Here is a 21911-nt window from a genome sequence, read left to right as displayed (position 1 = left end):
CACATTAAGCTTGTGCCAAGTACCAAGTACTCTAAATAAAGCACTACATTCAATGTCGGTTAAATGGAATAATAGCAATAATAAGGCACAACAGTATAAAACAAGAAAGAAAATAAAATGCTATTCCGAGTGGAATGGAGAGAAAAATGAAGGTGAATGACAGAGTAGTCAGTGGGAGGGAGCTCTTTCAAATTTGACCTTAAAGGTCAAGTGCCATGTTGGCAACCAGGTGATTCTGAAACCTTAGTCCATGCTGACAACTTCCATCAGGTTGCTGATATTTGAAAAATAATTCCATGAATATGCAGTTCCCAAAATAGACTAACCAGGGGGTGTTCACTCACGGAACTAGCTACTATCCACTACTGGCTAACCCAAATCCTACCTAAGTGCAAAATGAATGGGTGTCAATGGAGTTTTCTACCATTATAATTTTTTATATTTTTTATATTTTTTCTCCTGAAATATTAATATTAAGTTCGAAGCTAGAAATAATAAGACCCCATTTGAGTAGCGTTTCGATTATATTTGTCAATACAGCCTATTGTTAACTAACAGTCATAGTGCTTACCAGGAATGTTTTGTTGATAATATTTGTGACTGGAAATCGCAGTAGCAATGTATTTAGCATATGGGTTCCCCTTTCCATTCCATACATTTTTTCCCACATGAAGGACTGACCTCCATAGTTACTGCAGTATGCATGCAAAGCTAACTGGCTACAATGGGAACCAATTAGACTGAACCTTCTCCCTGTTAGAGATTCTCTGGACTAACCAGAAAATACATTGTTTTTGACATTTGACCTTCACATTTGACCTTAAAGGTCAAGTTCAGTGTTGGCAACAAGTTGATTCTGAATCCTTAATCCATGCTGATGACCTGTGCCATGGTTGCCCACTTTTAACAACGTTGTAACAATTTTCAACCAAATAACACTGTTATTTGACCGTGTTCGACCTTTTGACCTTCAGATTTGACCTTAGAGTTCCACGTTGGGGGGGCTGGTGCGTGGGGGGGGGGGGGGGGTGCATGATGGAAAAAAAATGAGGTGAGGGGGAGGACCATGGCCAAAAACAATCGGAGTTAGGGGGAGGGCCATGGGGAAAAAAAACGAATTCATTATTATTATTATTATTATTATTATTTTTAAATAATAATAAAAAATGCAATACTTCTCTGAAACGCATCGCTTTGCGATGCAAGGTCCCGGGTGCATACTTTAGCACTGAAGCATGTATCTGTAGAGGCATACCTGGATGCGTGTAGGCATACCGAATTATGTGTTAGCCTAGGCTAAATATTATTTTTGGTGCTTTTGTGTGGAAAAGACCTTGTGCCATAACGGTGACCGCGATTTCCTCGGGTTAGGCTACTGCTGGAACGACATCGCAAAGTTGGTCCTGGATCAACATCTGGTTTGAGTGGTTATCTATGTCAGATTTCGCACCAGTAACGTCTTCTGTAGCCTATGGATTAAGATCAGTTATGCAGAAGTGCCATGCTGTTACAAAATACAATTATTCAGGTTAAGTTTAGGAATATGTTTTGGTAAAGGCATAATTTGGCATGTTGTTAGGTTGGTGCACACATTTTCACTGACAGGTTGTTTAGGAATTAGTTTTGGTTTAGGCACAGTTCCACATAGCCACTGTAATAGCCTACCTAGCCATAACCAGAGCCGTATACCACCGTGACGGCACTTGGCATGCCCGTTAATTTTTGGAATCAGACCTAGAATAGGCAAACATACCAGATGTTGATCCAGGGCCAACTTTGCGATGTCGTTCCAGGAACAACAGTCACAGTGCCCAACGCAGGGCGCCCCTCCAGCTGTTTCGCTCGCTATCATAGTCGACTTGAACATTTGGTGATGTGTCAGTGCATCGCAAGGCATGTGCACGAACAAGCCTACCAACTTTGGACAGAGCTTCGAGGCGGCTGCTCAACTTCGGAATCTCGAAGTGAAATGTAGCCTATTTTCTTCCAAACGGCATCAGCTGTCAAACTGGAGCGCGCCACCCTAAAATGCAGCGGTTTGTTTAATTGTTCATCGGTGTCCACAAGAATGTTTACTTTTGGGAAAATAAAAACACGTTTTGAAATAGTCTAGGCTAGAGCTACTGTTTGGAGCCATACGCCTACTTCAACCCTGTAATCCCACCAACTCGAGTCATCCTGCACGTGAGACCGCTTGCTCACGCAGCTTGGTCTGACCCGCATGATTGACAACCTAGCAGGCACGTGCACAGCATAGTTGCCCACGGTGCCCGAGCAACGGCCCTTTTGCCCACATTGGCTGATATTGCCCTTCCAAGGGAGGGGAAAATAATATGGCAATTATAATTTCATATTTCAATATCATTTGATTTCTTTATAATTATAATTCATAATTTTGATTGAAGTTTTGTACAATAAAGACTTAAGTCAGTCATACAAATTCATCAGACCCGTCGAGAATGGGCACGAGCGATGTGAGGTAGGTAGGCTAGGCTACGCAACAACTCCTGTGGGGAGGCAGAAGGCACGCGACAGGCGCTTGGGCGCCTATAAGACACACGAAAGATTTTGAAGATGCCTGGGTGTCGGCTAGAGCCCTACACACAGTCTACATATTAGGGTACAAAATATGCTCTCAATCAACCTCTCTAATACAATGTTAAGTTTAGAACTTTTAGTTAGGCTATCATAAATCTGACAGCCAGCCAGCGCCACGTTTAGGTAGCAAAAAAAACCCGACAGCCAGCTGTAGATATGCCTCGGAAAAATAGGCTAAGATTCCACGTTTCAACTGATTTGCTTTGTAATTCGTATTTTTGATTGAAGCTTCCAAAACTAAGTTTTCAAATTCAGATTCACCTGCACCTCGAGAGATACACAAAGGGAGGGGCAGCATGCGCGATGCGGGGGGCACGCGCAGCTCTACATGGGAGGGAGGGGGGAGCAAGCATGCATGCGACCAGGGCAGAGACGCAAAATATGTTGAAGATGTCGTGGGAGTAGAGCGACTGCCCTGACGGCCTGAGGTGAGCCTGAAACATAGCAGACTACACAGTATTAAACTACATGATCACAATTAATGTCTCTTAAAGCCGATGTCGAGTTTAGGACGTTTAGTGATCCTAAATAATCTGACAGCCGGTGTGCCACGTTCAGATATTGGGGGGAAACGACAGCCAGCTAGCTTGCAGTCATTGTCAACGTTTTACATGGCTCAGGTTGTTTTGTGGAAGGCTAACCCAACTAAGAAACATGCAGATGACCTGTCGTTTTATTAAGCAAAGAGAGAACTTAAGGGGGTAGGCTAGCTAAAGGAAGCACATCTCTGCACTCAGAGTTGGCTGCGGAAAAAAATGAACAGGTGCAGGTGAGGCCAGAGAATCTTTTTCAGGACTTGTAAGAGGTTTGATCTTGGTGAGACCGCTAGGAAAGTGCTTTTTCTTACGCTGATATATTCTCCGACCCAAAGATACTGTTTCCACTGTCAATGTCCATGTAGGCCTAATTGAAATAAATCCACTCCACATGATAACTGACGTTTACTGTTCTTCTCAAGACATAGGCCTACAAAATGTGCATGAACTAACTAAAATATCTGTAATGAAAATAAAAGGTTATAAAGTCTGCGAGAAGCTCGGAGCTTCAGAGCAACAGATAAAGAACTGGTCGCTCCCACGCCACGGTTCTTTGCGATCTGAAATGAAAGTCGGCTCGTCAATTCTTAAAGTGACAGTACACATTTTTAATAGGCCTATAGGCTACAAAAGACCCAACAAATGACCTAAACCTGTGAATTCTTATTGTTTGAGCTTTCCTATATAATATTCATCATTTTAATCATGGAATATGCCTATTAATGAAATTTCAAATTCAAATTAAATGATCTTTTTAAACATTTTTTAAACTATTTCTATTTATTATAACTTAAAGTCTACTTTGGCTGCTACAAGGATTATAAAGATGACAGTGGGTTAATTGATTAAGCATCCTCATATTTAGCCTATTAATTTACTCATCATTTCATTTCATTTAAGATGAGGACGAACTCAGAGCCACAGACCTCTGCACATAGGGCAGGCAGGCATAAGACTGATCAAATCTCTGTGACTGATACAGGTTTAAAAACTATCAAGGCTTTTTCTCATAATTTAGGGGCAGCCACATACCACACATGAGGAAATGTGGATCAGGAGACATTTAGGGCAGGTGGGGCATAAGGCTGATTCATCTCTGATATGATTAATAGGTAGGCCTACATGTTTAAAAACGAGCATGTTATATCATATGGTACGCATATTCAAGATACTATACAATAAAATAATATTAATAATTATGACAATAATATACTACTTCTACTACTACTACTAAAATAATAATACCCATGGTGCAGTTTTCCTAAAAAATCTGAAGGCCGCCGCTCATTGTTGATGGGTTTTTTTTTTTTGGGGGGGGGGGGGGGTTGCCCTTTTCTTCAGGTTAGAGCAACTGCCCTTTGAGATTCCTGTGCACGTCCCTGCAAACCTAGTCTAGGTTGTCAATCATGCGGCAGCGCAGAGCGAGAGAGAGAAGGGTGGGGGGTTCACTTCAAGATTCCGCAGTTGAGCAGCCGCCTCGAATCTCTCGGTCCCCAAAGTTGAACAGAACAGTTAATAGGCTACACTGTTCGTGCACATCTCTGTGACAAATTGCCATGCACTGACATGACCAAATGTTTAAGTCGACAAGGATAGCGAAACAGAGCTGGAGGGCGCCCTGCGTCGGGGTTAAATGGCGCAAGGTCTTCTCACACAAGAGCACCAAAAAATATATTTAGCATTTACATTTTTGTACCTGTAGGGGGAGGGCCATGGGAAAACAAAATTGAAGTGGGGGGAGGGCCATGGGGAAAAAAATTGAGGTTGGGGGGGAGGGCCATGATATTTTTTTTTTGACCGGGACTTCCAGCGCACCAGCCCCCCCAACCCCCCGGTAAATAACGTACAGTCCCTTAGCTGCTGGTGGCAGGGCTGACTATGTTTTCATGTTAGTACAGGCCAAAAGTATGGGACTCACCTTCTAATTTAATTCATTATCTTTATTTTTGTGTCTTTTTAAAGAGCATAACACATTTTCAGATTTCTGTGCATGAACACATGTATATTTTTTTGCTTAACAAAAAAATTAAAATATATAAAAAATAAAAGCAATTATTTAAAAAATATCAAAAAATGTCAAACAGTGACGTCAACACAGCAAAACTGAGGGCCCCACATAACAACAAGCTTATTTTTCTGTCTATTTTCAAGTAAAAATACCCAGTCATTTGAGTCCATTTTAATTTATACAAGCAATACAAGACAGATTTTCTTTGATCTGATAATAGGTCCTTTGGTCAGCATAACTGGTTATCTAGGTGAAACAGTGATACAACAAGCAAAAGTAAAAGTTAAAAACCCTGTCACATATTCCCTCCAACACAGATTTGACCTCTCCAAGTAACTGGCTGTGACTCAATATCATATCAAGAAAATGTCTGTAAAATGCTTGTATTGGCATTGCAATTGTTTAAAACTAGGTTTTAGGTCTCAGCATTCCAGTTCTACAATTCTAGTGAGTTATTGGAGGACTAGGATGGACATGACTGTCTTGGCATTTTTATTTGAAAATAGACAAAAATAAGCTTATTGAAATGTGTGGTGCCATCAGTTGTGCCGTGTCGACGTCAGGTGGATAGACGGCTGTCATTGCTGTTGGACAACAGCTAGAATGATATTTTTTGGTAAGTACAGTCAATCCGGAAAGTATTCACTGCTCTTCACTTTTTCACATTTTATTATCTTACGGCCTTATTCCAAATGCTACAAATGGATCTCTGTTGTTAAAATCCTACACAAATTATTCCATTACGACCATGACAAAAACAAGTTTTCTTGACAGTGTTGAAAATTTATAAAAATAAAACACAAAGAAATAATATTTACAAAAGTATTCACAGTCTTTGCTTAATATTTTGTAGAACCACCTTTGGCAGCAGGGCCGGTTCTGGCTTATTTGGCGCCCTAGGCGAGTTTGAGTTCTGGCGCCCCCCCCCCCCCCCCCCCCCCTTTTTTTTATACCTTACAGAACAAGAGTAATACCGGTAGTAAGCTTAACTAAATAGCATCAAGAACAATGACTGTTTTGCATCAAATGGATTTTGGACAGCCGACCAACACATCAGATTGAGTCGCATGAAAGTACCTTCACTGTGTGGTGTCTTGAATGTAATGGTGGTGGTGCCCCCAACCCCAGATGAGAGGGAGGTTATCAATTGTGTTTGAATTGTAAAATGGAATTGAAATGCCAGGAGAGTGGTACAGTACATTTGCATGTCAAATGCATGTGTAGACAATAGGCCTACCAAGGAGGTCTGCATTGATAGCCTATCTACACTACCTACAGCATCACAAAGCATGGCAGCATAACAATTTTAATAAGCTACACTTTGTGCTGTCTATGATTCCAAACCAATTTCATTTCTGTAGCCTACTGGAAATAGTGGTGCATTTGTGAGTAGGAGAATGAGAAGGGGGCTATCTATGTGTTTGAACCGGAGGGACAGGGTGAGAGAAAGGGAGAAAAGCTGTCACGCTTTTGAATTTCATTATATACAAAATATAGTAAATAGCCTCACTTGTCTGCAATACTACATCACTCAACATGAAAACATGCTGTGCATGGTTCTCTTACATGATTAATGTAGGCCTATATGTCATTCTGGTCTGGAAACAATGTTTTTTTAAGCTTACAACAAGCAGGTAATTCATTCAAGTGGATGGAAGGAGATATGGCAGCTAAACTTGTTTTAAACATGGCACCAGTCTTACTTTACACTGCTGGTCAACCTAAGCAAGTATTATGATGTCAGGTGGGTGTTAGTGAGTAGGCTACTAACAGCTACTTTACTGGATTTCATTGCTTGGCATACTTGGCTAATGTTAGCATGCTAACTAGCGATTTCTCAGATCAAAAGCAAAGCTCTTTTTCCCTCTAATTCCAAACAGTAGCCTCATAACTATTAGGCTTTACATTACCACAAACGGTTTCTGATTAAACCACATACTTCCAAAACACCCTCTGCAACTCCTGCATCATGCAATGACTGGTTTAATGAGAACATAACAATTCTCCACCCAGCAGAGCAGCTTTGCTGTTCTCGCTTGCCCTCTGTCTCTCGAATGAGTCTCCAAATTGAAAATAGACCGCACGCTGTCACTCGTCCCGCCCCCTTTCTCAGGACTGTCTGTTTATTGGTTCACAGACTTCCCAGAGACAGTTGAAAGCGATATTACTATTGGCTGAGGGGCGCTTTGCCGTGAGGAGCGCTTTCGCCATGCTTTGTTGATTGCGACTTCATAAAAAAACCTCCATATCGCAAAATTACGCATCGGAGAGCGCCATTTCGGCGCCCCTTCTTCACATTGCGCTCTAGGCGACCGTCTAGCCGGCCTATGCTTATAACCGGCCCTGTTGCTGGCAGCAACTACATTAATTTTTTCATTTTGAAAAAAAAGGGATTAAAAGGGAGGTCATCGGTGTGTGTTTCAACCTTTCAGTACATTGAAATTGTACATTTTGAGTCTGCACCTGGCTTAAATAGATGGGTGTGAGTTTTGAATGAAATCCTATGGAGAGTATAATGATCTGCTTCTGTAGTCACAGTGCATGTTGACATGCATGCTTCTTTAGGTGTAATTCAGATTTCCAATGTTGACTGCATCCATACATCCCCAAACGATGTCAGTCCCACTACCATGCTTGACTAGCCAGATGATGCACTTTTTAGGTAAAATTCACTTGTTTACTACCACACATGCTTAACACCATCTAAAGCAAATGTGTTTATCTTGGTCTCATCAGACCACACGACATGGTTCCAGTGATCCATATCCTTGGTCTGATCTCTCTTGAGACCAAGATAAACAAATTTGATTTAGATGGCGTCCCTATTCACCTCTCTACACTTCCTCCTACATTTGCATCATTGTAGGAGGAAGTGTAAGAGGGAGTGGATTTATTTTGAGATTACAAGCGTTAGTTCCCACCCTTTCAACACAGCCTACAGGGGGTTGGACCTAATAAGCTAACAGTGTGAGAGGGAGAGAGAAGGGGGAGGGGGAGAGGGAGGCGAGAGAGACAGCGAGGCACCGCAGCCAGGGCAGAAAACGATGTGGAAAACAACATACGCACAGTGACAGGAAAGCGGAGAGACAGTGAGAGGGAAGTGAAGAAGAAAAAAAACCCCGGCTCCCAAATAGGATCTTGAAACGGCTGCCATTGGAGAGCCAATCGTTCATCGTTCATCAGTTCACTGCAAAGGGCCGGCTCTTTGAGCCGAATCATTCGCGACCGATTTCATTTTAACCAATTATTATGGTATTGTCAAATTCTAAATCTTGCTTTCGGACATGGGGTTTTGAAGGTACTGATGGCACACTGCAACGTGTAAAATAAAAAAATAAAACTATATAAATATGAAATTATATTTTAGTGTACAAAACTTCTTCTTCTATCACTCCAGCTAATTTTGTTGCAATTTTTAAGTACATTTTAAGCACAAACATGAGTTTTATCTCCTGGACATATTTTGTCCCATCTCTCAAGAATCCCTGATATACCATCCATCATCATGCATATTGTCATGACCTGTGTATTTTCATTTTTTGCTTAAATGCTTTAACCCATTTCATGTCATGGTGAATTACCTGATGACTTAAGCCACTTCCAAGAGGGTGGTCTGCAACAACAGTGATGTCCACAGGAGGTTTGCACCAAATAGCTCAGGTGTTCCTGTCTGCCTTTGTAGGAGAGCCAGTTTGTCACCTGTCACATTGAAGTTCCGGGGGGGGAGTAGGCCTACAACGAAATTCTCTCTAACTCCCACTGTTTACAATGTAGCCAACACTGTTGGGAAAGTTACTCAAAAACTGTAATGCACTACTTATTACATGTTACTGTCATTTAAAAGTAATGCCTTACATTACAACATTACTTTATTTAAAAAGTAAGGCATTACACTACTTTTGCATTACTTTTAGTTACTTTAGCGAAAATGACTGGAAATAAGGATTTGGCCATCTACAGTGCAAATCTATGAGGTGGCATGACTTTCATCTGCCCTTGTCGATTTGCTGCCCTAGGCGAGCATGAGTTTAGAGCCCCCTACTTGCTAAAATTGTTCAGTTTGCTTCCACCCTGGCCCTGCCCAACACATTGGTTGTTTTGTAGTTGTTTTGTTGTTTTTAATGTTGGTTTACTTTAATTCTCTTTATTGTGAGGATGTATTAGACTCCTAAAATTACATTGGATTAGATTTGTTCAATTTTTCCCCGTCCCTGTTTTTCTGGTGCGGCGCCCCCTACTGGAATGGCACCCTTAGCATTTGCCTATACTGCCTATGCCAAGGGCCGGCCCTGACTTTCACCTGCCATCCACAAGTCGTTTTGGAAGCCTGCAGACTGAAAAGCAACATTTTCAGGAATTGCGTCTTACCCACATACTGTACAATATTGATTCACCAATACAATGATTAATCCTTTCTCTTCTTACCACACCTTACCATGGACACCAGCGCCGTTTTTCCGATGAAGTTGGGACGTTTGGTAAACAGTGAATAAAATCAAAATGCTATCATTTTCAAAACATTCAATCTACTCATTAGATGGAGAATAGTGAAAAGACAACATATTAAGTTATAAAACCGAGAAAAATATTGTTTTGGGGGACATATGTACTCATTTCTAATTTGATAAATCCAACACGTCTCAAAAGAGTTGGGACGGGGATCAGTGAAATTTAGTAAACATCCAAATAAGATAAAACAACAAAGAAGAACATTTCAAAATACTGACGGACAATATAGGTGTCCAGGTATAAGATCATCACAGAGAGGCTGAGTCACTCAGAATTAAAGATGCAAAGGGAATAATTACCATAGTTATTACATACATTTTTGAATTCCCTTTGATTTAGCACGATTGAGTGTATATAAGACATATTTTTGTTAATAAAATCATTGTATAGGTTCATGACATCATGAAATATATATTGGCTGTAGTCTCACTCTAGCACTCCAGGAATTAGAGCTATTGAAAATTGACCATATTAAGAATGTGTAATGCATGAAAATGGTACAGGGGTGTAACATTCTCCTAAGCACCTGAGCTCACTTGAAATAGACCCAGAAGACATGGGAAACTGTCCTCTGCTTACATAAGTCAGCAGAAGTTGTAGAAGTCCATTCTTTTTGACAATAATAGAGCATTGCACATCCTGTGCTACATGGGCGTCATTTTAGGGGGGGATGGTGGGGACATGTCCATACCACTTTTGAGATAAACCTAGCTTGTCCCCATCACTATTTCACAAATATAATGTAAAAACAGCATATCCGGACAATTTGCCATTAAAATGTCCCCACCACTTTTCGAGCCAAACCTACACCTTTGCTGTGCTACAGTGAAAATGGACCATCCAACTTGTGTTAGTGCTAGCTTCAAAAGTCAGTCTCCATGATGGCATGCGGGTGCAGTAGTGCATTGGTTAAGATGTTCTCACTCATCTGTAGAGTTAAATACAGTGCTGAATGGTATAAATGGGTTTTAAACAGCATGAAAAGCCACTCATGCATTATATTTTGAAGGGAGATCTTAGATTACTGCCACATAGTAAGGTCAAATTGCATTCTCTACTATGTTTTAACAGTTTGGCTCCATCATAAGGACCAGCAGGTGATAAAATGGTGGGTTTTTGGTCAAGACCTGTCACACTATAAGCACTACAGAAAGGAAAACATTGCAAAACATGACAAGGAATACACCCACCATTTAAGCTGGTGAAATCATGTCCAAGATAGGAATTAACACTGTTTTTTTTTATATAAAATCATCTCATCGGTTAATGTATTTAACTGTTAAGTGTTGTCTTTTGTTTTGTTTTTAGTCTTCCTCGACATTTGCTGCCATTTATTGTCCCCGTCCCAACTCTTTTGAGACGTGTTGGATTTATCAAAATAGAAATGAGTACATATGTCCCCCAAAACAATCTTTTTTCTCGGTTTTAACACTTAATATGTTGTCTTTTCACTATTCTCCATCTAATGAATAGATTGAATGTTTTGAAAATTATAGCATTTTGATTTTATTCACTGTTTACCAAACGTCCCAACTTCATCGGAGTTGGGGTTAGTATTACGGACGCATGCAGCACAGGCTCCATTGCAATTGGCTGAAACATAAAGCCGCCTCACTGCACTACGAGTTTGAAAATTATTATTGATAAAAGAGCAGATGCATGCATTGCTACAGTAGGCCCATTTTGAATATTAATTATGTAGCCTACAGCACACCGGGGAAAATGCCTTATCAATGAACGAAATTATAGGCAAAAAAAAATGATTGCGAGGATACCAGCCAGTCAGTTTGCAAGCTCGTGGCTCTCCTGAATCATGTGACTTCGTGCGGAGATCAGTTTGTCACTCACTCACAACTCTAGAACTATTATTCTTTATGCGCGCTCAGTCAGCACCGCGGCCAGCATATTCTGCGACTTTGCGCAAACAGCTAGTTCTATTCATGCAACTATTGCGCTGGAATTTACAGTGATAGGCTACAGAGTGATGCAACGACAGCAAGCATTTTCAATTTCACTACTTTGACAGGCGAACGTATAATATTTTATTTCAAATGGATTTATTTCAATTTTAGTGATGTTTAGTTGAACAAAAAGTGAAGGGGGTGCAACGTAGGCTACTCATGAAATGGTCAAAAAGGTACTGCAACTATGCTGCTCATTGAAACTGGGCTGCCTATTGCCAAATTTGATCTTTACATGAAAGTTTACTTAGTAATAAACAAATATGCTCTAGTATGGTCCAAGTACAGTTATTTTTTCAGCTAAAAATGGCTATTTTTGGAAATTCAAAATGGCGGACCATGGAGAAGATTCCCCTTTTCATGTATGAAAAGTGCAATTTTTCCAGTCGTAGTGAATACTTAGAATTTGATGGTGGTGGTAAGTATTCATGAAAAAGGTAACATTAGTGAATGGGCAGCATGAATTCTAGAAATAAACAACTAAAAATCTCACACAGTGTCCCTTTAATGTAGGCTTAGTGGTTTCCTAGTGACGTAAGAGAAACATCTTGCAGCAGCCACAGATGACACAGGCACTGGTTTTATTTTGGTATCATTTGGTTTGTGCCATTTCTGTGTGAAGCGTGTGGAGGATTGGGTTTCCAAAGGGTTGCCTCTCACTTGCATGAGGTCAAATGTGTTGAACAAGCCAACGATGTGGGAGCAATAGACTGGAGCGCTACAGATAGGATTGTTTACATTTGGCATCTGTTACCATCACATGGATTTAATGCTACAAGTATGATAATCATGTGGATTTAATGCAATGTGTGATAAGGGACTTACCCTGCTGCGGGCCTACATAAGCACTAATGCTCTTGTTCTACAAAATTATGAGGTGTCTGCCTCTTACATTAGTGCCTAAGGCTTTACCCTCTATCTCATCTGTCTGGATACAAACAAAGCATATAATGTCGTGGATGTAGCCTTCATTAGCCTGTTGCAGACCTTTTTGTCAACTTTTATGTTATAATTTGCTGTTTCTCAACAAATTGCTTGTGATTTCTATGGGCAGAGCCGAAATTGACAGGGGTGAAAACATGTCGCATGCCATTCATTCTAATGCTGAGAACCAGGAATACGTGAAAACTTGACTAATATAGCAACCGTTGCTAAGGGGGGAGAAGTTTGCGGAAAAGTCTATTGTAAACCTTTTTGGCACTCGACTCGACTCCCGTTGGTCGACAGAACCTGTTTACAGAAGCATCATTCATGGGTTTCCCATTTACAGACACAGGCAATGTGACAAGATGCTAAGCAGCCAACCATGTGAGCACATTTTTTGAGTGACAGCAGTTTCCAACAATCAGATGGTGAAGAGTGGGCAGCCAGGAATTGTTTACGAATGGGAAACCCATGTAGAGCATACTGCATTTCATCTGCACAGATGCTTTTATCAAAACCATGATGAGGAAATGATCAGCAACACACAACGTGTGTGGAAAAATACAGAATACGGAAGCAAAGAAAGACAACTGAGGTCAGCCTCAAGGCACATTACATACAAACACCTCATTTAGAGAACATGCCTCAGGACACCTTTGGAACATTGTGTTTCTTATTGTCTCAGTGCTATATTGGCACAGTACCTAAGTGCTGCTTAAGGAATGCAGGAAGGCAGCTTTGGCGTGCATAACACAGTCACATGGTTCACACCTGGTACCTGTCAGCTAACCAGGAAATGTCAAACTTTGGCTCCAGCTCTACTACAGCATCTCTAGAGGCGCTAGTCACTCTCTCACCACACCAGCCGAGTAGTAAAACACTCCCTCTCTCTCTCTTCCTCTCCGCTCCTCCCTCTCTCTTCCTCTCTTCTCTCCTCCTCTCCTCTCCTCTCCCCCCTCTCTCCTCCTCTCCTTTCCTCAATTTCTCCTCCTCTCCTCTCCTCCCTGTCTGTACCTTGATGCCTCTCCAACAATAGGTACGATCGAGATGTTGTCAACGCATGCATGCGCATTTAGACAGCAATGCACCCTGGATGAAAATGCTGCATGACGGTTAGATTTCCTGTCAAACTTCGAAATTTCGTCGATGTTGCGTTGACGAGGTGACATGTCACATGGTGTCAAAGTCACAAGTTGCACAGACAGAGCCATTGTTGAAATAACGTGCGATCCCATTCACTACTGAAAAGAGTATAACTACACCAGTGCAGCATTGCTATGGCATTACAGAAAGTCTTGAGTAACAGAGTAGGGCAAGGTCATTAGAATAAGGTTATAAGAGAGGCTCTGCTTGAAAAGGTTAAGAAAAATCCAGCACTGCACACAAACATGTAGAACAAACTTGTCACGTCTAAAGTGTAGCTGTCCCACATTACAAAAACGAGTCTAATCTGTGATGATGTACAGAGGCTTGGTGGAATGTTAGTCAAACCAACCAATAGGAGAACAGCAGAGACAAAGTTCCCTCAAGTGACCAGCAGCAAAATCAATCAATCAATCAATCAATCAATCAATCAATCAGCCAAAATCTAACAATGTTATTTCATTATAACTGACATTCAGTGCGAACAAATGAAAACATCTAACTTTTTTTTCCTCAGGTTAGTCTAAGTTGGAGACAAAACCACAAACTTACGTTCACATACAGCAGACACACACCGTCTCGTCAGAAGGCCAATCCTTGTGTGAGTGAACTCAACAGACACGTCAACACGGAGCGAGGCATAACAGAGTGCAACTGGTAGAACCAGATTCCAGACAGATGACATGACAGCCACTAAGCATGTAGACAGGAAAGACCGGGGGGGGGGGGGGGGGGTGGGAAAATGGGTTAGTTGTACCGGGCCCAGGGCGTAGGCTTATAACTGGGTCCTCATTACATTGTATGTATTGGGTGGGGGGCCCTTTCACATGACTGTTCCAGTCATGCAGACTGTCCCTGCATGTACATATTGCCCAATGGATGTGTCCTACCAGTCAATAAGGCATGCACATGGCCACCGTTTAAATGAGCACTTTGTTGTTTTCTACAGCTCATCACTGTAACGGTAACACTTAATTTTAGGGATACATCTATTAGCACTAATACATACAATGTACCTGCATAAGTAACTTGTAAGGCATGCACAAAGCAAAATCAAACATTTGTTAGGCATGTATTCGCAAATGTCTTGTTAATGCACAATAACGGATTTATTACCAATTTAACCTTAGTAAGGACCTAGTAGGCCTTTGTGTTTGCTTAGTACATGCCTTTCAAGTTACTTATTCAGGCATTAACATTGTATGTGTTAGTGCTAAATTAGCACTGCTAATAGATGTATCCCTAAAATTAAGTGTTACCACTTAAACATAGCATAACATGCTTCCACTCTCGCCCAACACTATTGGTGCTGTCACAGGGAATTTGTTCCGGGCAGGGAAAAAGTTCCGGGTGACGCAACAATCGCGTTCGAATCAGCTGTTCAACAACGTCGCTATGCTGGTCGCTATGGCAGGTGCGCTCGTGCTTAGAAGTGCAATTTAATGACAGAACACTCGTCATTCGCCTCAGATCAGCTAAGCAGAGAGCGCGCGTTGTTTTCTTGGCAGTCTCTGTGATCTACAATCTCAATTTCCAGCAGCTAAACTTTTAATTACTTAACCTAAAGTCTTTCTCTTGCAGCTCAACTGTCAGCGATTCATTTGTTGTTGTTGTCATTCTTGTCGTAGGACGTTTATTGCCTGTCAGGCTAGTTAGTTTAAGCTACTTGTTAGTTAGCTGACGTGACATTTGACTGTAATATTTTAGACTCAGTGAAATCGTCGTGATACTTTATTTGTTCTATTACATCTGTGTTTAGAGTACTTATCATCAAGATGCCCGTTTCACCTGAAGACATTTTCTTTTACCTTTCTAGCCAGGAGAAATACAAGCCAGGGGCAAACGAGTCTTCCAAAAGAGCCATAAGGAAGGCGTCCAAAAGCTACTCCCTTCAAGGTAAATATATTTACTTTATATTAAGACGTATAATGTCGTGATTTTGACTTAAGCAACCCAGCAGACTATATTTGTGTATCGGATAGAGCTAATAAGAAGTAAGACAGCTAGCTAGCAGGAGTGAATGAAATGCTTCGACTTAGCCAAGACAGACATGGATACAACGTTGCTTTTCGGTGATATTGACGTTTTTATTCACATGTGTGAAATATTGAAATGTTGTGCAAGGAGTGTGGCCATGTTTATGAAGGTGTATAGTGATAATTAATTATATTTTAGAAGTATTTTCACCTCAGAATTCACCTGAGAGCCCTATCAATGAGGTGACAGATCCTACATCACACGTCAGTCAAAGAAACCGACTGATTCAAACTATTACTCAGTTGTATTAGTATAGTGCCCCCCTTCTTCTAAGTGTTGGGAACAAGTGTTGTATATTAGCTTTGGTTAAATACTTGATCAGATGACTGTTTTTTTGTGCCAGTACCATAATAAACTAGTCAATCAATGAAAACAATTAATCACTGTATGAACTTAAAGAGTATACAAGGTGAGCTACTACGTATCAATGTTGAAATGAAGTAGTACCGTAGTAAGATTGTATGTAGTAAAATATTCCTTTGTTTGACTTGTTGAATAATGAAGAGAACTGTGAAGCGCTCAGTCTTGTGCTATGTGTTTTGGATCAAAACAGTTGGCAAACACCCACGCCAGATTTTATGATTAACATCCACTTATTCCCTCTTTTTAGGTGACACCATGTTCTACGTCGGAGCTGATGGTTTGTCATTGACGAGGGTTGCGTTTTCCCAGGAGGAGTGTGACGCCATCCTCAACGAGGTTCATGCAGGACACTTCGGCAGGGACTGCATGGTGGACAAGATCACAAACCGGTTCTACTGGCGCAGTATCACTGCTGATGTGGGGAAGACGGTAGGTGATTTAAAACAATAAAGCCATGTGTCCAGGGCCCTAAATTAACTTTTTTCATCACCAGCCAAAATAGTGGTCTCATTTGTCTTTGTACCATGTCTGGTTCAAAAGTTATGTGATTAGTCAATTTGCAGCAATGTTAACATCTTTTAAAAAAATGGATGTCAACAACAATTACGTGGGGTGCACGTGGACCCCCTGTAATGGCTACTAGATTAATAGTGTGCTTGTGATTTATGCTTTATAGTGCAATGTAATGTAATATACAACTACTTACAATATCACACTCATTTGCTATTTTATCATTAAGATTTATGGCTGCAAACACTGCGAAAGATTTGAGAAGGTGAAGACGGAGCCACCCGAGCTGAAGCCGATAAAGCCGGTTGCACCCTGGCATATGATCGGTAAGACAGTACTTTGCATGGACAGGCACAAGTTCTTTGGTAACAGTATTAAAATGACAAGATCACAATAATATGGCTTTCTGTGCGTAATCTTTTTGAAGGTGTTGACCTCATCGGACCCCTGCAGAAGTCAAGCAAAGGTGGGAACCGTTACCTCCTGACAGCGACCGACTTCTTCACAAAATGGGTGGAGGCAAGACCCATTAAGAAGAAGCAGGCACTGCTTACCTCTGAGGTGTGTGTTAAATGACAGCAAGTAATAGATTTTAACCCCTTAGCGCAGAGCCTATGTTATAACCTTTTTTGTGGCGGCTATGTCTTATTCTGTTACTAAGGCGTTCGATAATGTTGTCATGATGCCGGCGACCCCATCAGCACTGAGAAGCTACTCTTCACCTATGACTTAGTTGTACCACTAATGTGTGTGTGTGTGTGTGTCTTGTTATGTTATAGGCAATGATGGACATCTTCCTGACACATGGCTCTCCTGAGGTTATCTTGACTGACAGAGGCCGTGAGTTCTGGAACCACGTAAGTACCAAAAATCTGCATATTTTGCAAGTCTAGATACATTCTCACATCATTTTCTGTAACTGACTCTTCTCAACTTTTGTGTGCATGTTTTCTTTATTTTTTGTCTTTTGTTAAAAAGGTAAACATGAGTCTCTTCGACAGGTGCGGGGTGAAACACCGCATGATTAGTGCCTATCATCCACAGACAAACTGTATACATAAAGTAGTAGTTCTATATGTAGTACCGGTATTTTGACCACACAATTGTTACTGTTATTAATAACTTAATCATTTTTATTTCTGCAGGATTGGACGAAAGGACTAACCAGACCTTGAAGCGAGCCATTGGGAAGACTCTGGAAGGTAGTCAGGAAAGGTGGGAGGACAACCTGAAAGAGGTATTGTTTGCCCATAATTCCTCTAAGCAGGCTTCCTCCAAGTTTTCACCTTTTCGTTTGATGTATGGCCGCGAGCCACGGCTGTTTTCTGAGGTATGTATAATGTTGTGATAGTTTCAGACACGTTTTTCCTCCCAAGCTCTGAATTACATACATGTATTAACATGTCTTTGTGATAACACAGATTGCCAGTGATACTCCTGAGGCTGAGGTTGTCGTGTCTGTTGATGAGGACTATGTTTCAGCGTTTATGTCCAGTCGAGCTGAGAAAGATGCAGCTGTAGTTGACCAGGTAATTACGTCCACCAAGAAGGTTATGCTTTTGTTGCCGTTGGTTTGTTTGTCTGTCTGTCTGCTTGACAGCAGGATAGCTCAAAAACCTACAAACGGTTCAACCAACAACAATAAGTGTTCTTAATGGAGAATCTTTTCACATGACTGTGCTCAGGTGCGTGACAACATCCAGAAGGCCCAGGAAAGGCAGAAATCTTCCTACCGGAAGAAGAGCAAAAAGGAAGTGAAGCGTTTCACGGTCACTCCTGGCATGGTGGTCCGGAAGAGGAACGAGCGGAAACGTGGCAGACCTGGTACGTTGTTTGTAGGAGATGTGGATAACTATTCCACCAGTTTTGTGTAGGTACTGTTGACACGTCACAGTATGTATGTAAGAAGTGTACTGTCATTGTATTTTGTTAACCTTTTCTGATTCTACAGGGCCAATTTGTATGAATGTGATATTACTTTGTAAGTTGAATGTTGCTTTAATATGTTTTCCTAGTGTTTTTGCAGGTGTTTTCCCATACTCTAAATCAGTTCTAATCAGTTCTGTTCAGACTTCAAATCAGTTCTATTTTTTATTCAAATCAGTTCTATTTTTGTATTCAAAAAAAAACAAAAAAAACCCCTCTCGTTAGGCCTGTACCTTGACGTTGGTGGGGGAGCTTTTCACTAAATTGGGCCTGCCTATAGTCTTTAATTTGTTGTATTACTAAATTTTTTTGCTGAGAATTTTGTTTCAGGAGCAGTCAACAACAGCAGTACCTGAGCCCTCCTGTCACCCCAATCCAGCACCAGAAAAAGGCAAGGAATTAACCAGCCAAAAAAAAGCTAAATGTTAAAACATTCTTTTTAAAACTTCAAATAACAAACAATTAAGCAATAAGTCACTTGAGTCAGTGGGTTATGTTCAATTGATGACAGGCAAAGGGGAGTGGGGCACGACGCGAAGCGGAGTGCCGTAAACGTCCCCTTGCCTGTTATCAATTCAGCATAACCCACGGACTCAAGTGGCTTATTGCTTATCTAACACTGTTACACTTAACTGCTGACAAAATGTTTTTAAAAACGCTTTAATAACAATTAATTTGATCCGTTGCGGTTGAGGAAGTGATTGTGTGCTCTTCTTGCAGACTCCCTACCCCAACTGTAACATATTCTCATTACCGACGTCAATGTGCTTGGTCTAACTTGGACGCGCATAGAATCTTCAGGTGGAAGGTGTAGGTTTACGCTTGATTGACCACAGCTTTAATAAGGTTGCATATAACTTTGCTTTCCTTCCTCCTCAGTCAACTGTAGCCAGCCTGCCAACCAACCCAGCCCTCACACTTGACTGATGGATGGGGACTGTGTTCGCCACTATGATGCTGCCCTACAGCTCAACCGAGACTGAAGAAGACCTCCGAGAACTACCACACACACACACACACACACACACACACACACACACACAAAGGCTTTGTACACATGACAAATAAAATACTTTACTGTATATTAAATTACCTTGAAGATGTGTTTTACTACTACAAAGTAATGCCAGTAAATGAACAAACAACTTTGATGATTTAATGAAGAATAATAGATTTCAGATCGTTTTTTGGGTGTTTTAAGTCTATCTGTTGTTACTGATTTACATTGCATAGTGCATGGTTTCTGCATTAATTCTAAACAAAAGGTCAGTGTTGGGCAAGTTACTCAAAAAACTGTAATGCATTACTGATTAAGTGTTACTGTCTATTCAAAATAATCCCTGACACTACAATATTACTATATACAATAGTTAGATCCGGTCGAATTATTTCACAAATTCTGATTGGACAAGAGGCGTTCTACACGTCACTAGGAGTGAGGGTATCCTCCAACACTCTATGAATGACTCTTCACATCTAATAATCACTCCGCGACCAAAGATACAAAGTAACCGTTACACCAACATTCCATGCCATCATTCCACAAAATACATACATAAACAAGCGAGAAGTAATCGAGGAAGTTGACAGGTAGCCTAGAGAAGAAAAAAAGAATAACTATGGACGAGTTTATCATTAATTTCGATCTGAAGTATGAATCAGATGAGGAGGAGAGGGAGGAAAGGGCAAACATGGAGGTTACGCCGAACATCGCAACAAGAGCTGTCAAATTAACCCCGCAAGAATTGGACTCAATAGAAAAGAGCCGACACGAAGGGAATACCGTTAAACAAACTTCGTGGGCAGTGAAGTGCTTTACGAGTTGGCTGCAAGAGCGCAAGTATACAGCGGATCTCAAAACAATAGCAAAGGCTGAATTAGGCCATATGCTTAGAGAATTTTATGGTTCGATAAGAACAGTGAAAGGGGAAATGTATGGCATTAGCAGCTATGCTGGGCTGCGGGCAGGGCTCAATCGCCATCTCAACGAGCCTCCCCTTAGCCGCAATATTAATATAATGCTGGACACTGAGTTCGCAGCGGCTAATAATGTGTTCAAAGGTGTCCTCAAACAAATCAGGAGAGCTGGAAGAGACAAAACGACACATCACCCACCCATCTCAAATGAAGACCTTCTCATACTGAAAACCAGCACAGCCCTGCAGCCAAGCAACCCTAAAAGTTTATTACAGAAGGTGTGGTTTGATATCCAGCTACATTTCGGGCGAAGAGGCTGCGAGGGCAATAGGCAGCTGAAACCTGACTCATTTACGCTGGCAAGAGACGAAAATGGCTGCCAGTACTACACCATGACGTTTAATGAAGAAACTAAAAATCACAAAAATCCGATGGAGAGGACCAGAGAGAACAACAGAGGAGCAATCCCCTCTGTAATCCCCTCTGCCCAGTGGCCTCCCTCAAGAAATAGGCCTACCTGCAGAAGATCCCGGCAGATGGGAAAGCGCTTTACCTTCACCCTAGGCGGCATGTATCTCCCACAGACGATGTTTGGTACACCACTGTCCCAGTTGGGATAAATCAACTGAGCCAGATGCTCCCACGTTTGAGTTTGGATGCCGGGACGAAGGTGCGCTACACCAACCACAGCTTAAGAGCCACGGCCATCCAGAAGCTGTCAGACGCAGGACTCGCGGCAAGAGAGATCATGGCAGTGAGTGGGCATAGGTAAGCGCAACATCATCTAGATTAGGCACCCATTACACACATATTTATTAAGTAATTTTGTTTGTTTGTTTAATGTCTCGTTATGGCATAGGCTATGTTTTTTCTTGTAGGTCAGAGAGCTCTCTTGTGAGCTATTGGCGCCCCTCTATGGAGAGCAGAAAGCGGTGGAGCCATGTACTTGGAGACCATCACCAAACTGGAGACCATCAGCAAATAACGTCAGCAAAATTGGATCAGCAGCAGCTATCCACCTGTTTCACCCCACCACCTGTTTCAGACTGCCAGCCAGGGCCCTTTCTCAGCGGCTGCACAATTGCAGGGAACGTTCAGATCAACGTCTACAAATAGACAGGCAGCGCCGTGGTGCGCGTTGCGCGTTGCGCGTTGCGCGGCAACCAAAGACAATAACTGGAACTATTTTCCGGAGCGGAGGAACAAGCAAATACACAATCAAATAAAATAATGAATATAATTTAACATCACTGTCAATGAACTAATTGTGTTGGCAAAGGAGCTATTGTATAAAAGCAATATAACACTCCTGGTCGTGAGGTTGTTCTGGGACACCCTCACGGGTGTAATTACCTACGGCACTCAGCCTGCGGCTTCGTGCCTGCGGCGAATCACACCCGTGAGGGTGTCCCAGAACAACCTCACTCCCACTCGTGTTATATTGCTTAAATATTTAAAATGTAAGGCGTTACACTACTT

General features: G+C 41.5%; 1 protein-coding gene and 1 long non-coding RNA gene across 2 annotated transcripts in view; one reads left to right on the top strand and one right to left on the bottom strand.

Moving 5' to 3' along the window:
- The window catches only part of LOC134466185 (NACHT, LRR and PYD domains-containing protein 12-like), a 155676-nt gene that overhangs the window by 31096 nt on the left and 102669 nt on the right, over positions 1–21911 (bottom strand). The gene's annotated exons all lie outside the window — the stretch shown is intronic.
- Positions 15523–17391, top strand: LOC134465938 (uncharacterized). Its single transcript, XR_010038228.1, has 4 exons — positions 15523–15575; positions 16819–16915; positions 17017–17150; positions 17369–17391. It is a non-coding gene; the product is annotated as an uncharacterized LOC134465938 (long non-coding RNA).

The sequence above is a fragment of the Engraulis encrasicolus genome, chromosome 16, assembly GCF_034702125.1.
Source record: "Engraulis encrasicolus isolate BLACKSEA-1 chromosome 16, IST_EnEncr_1.0, whole genome shotgun sequence".
Classification (NCBI taxonomy): Eukaryota; Metazoa; Chordata; class Actinopteri; order Clupeiformes; family Engraulidae; genus Engraulis; species Engraulis encrasicolus.
This window is presented reverse-complemented; position numbering and strand designations above follow the sequence as displayed.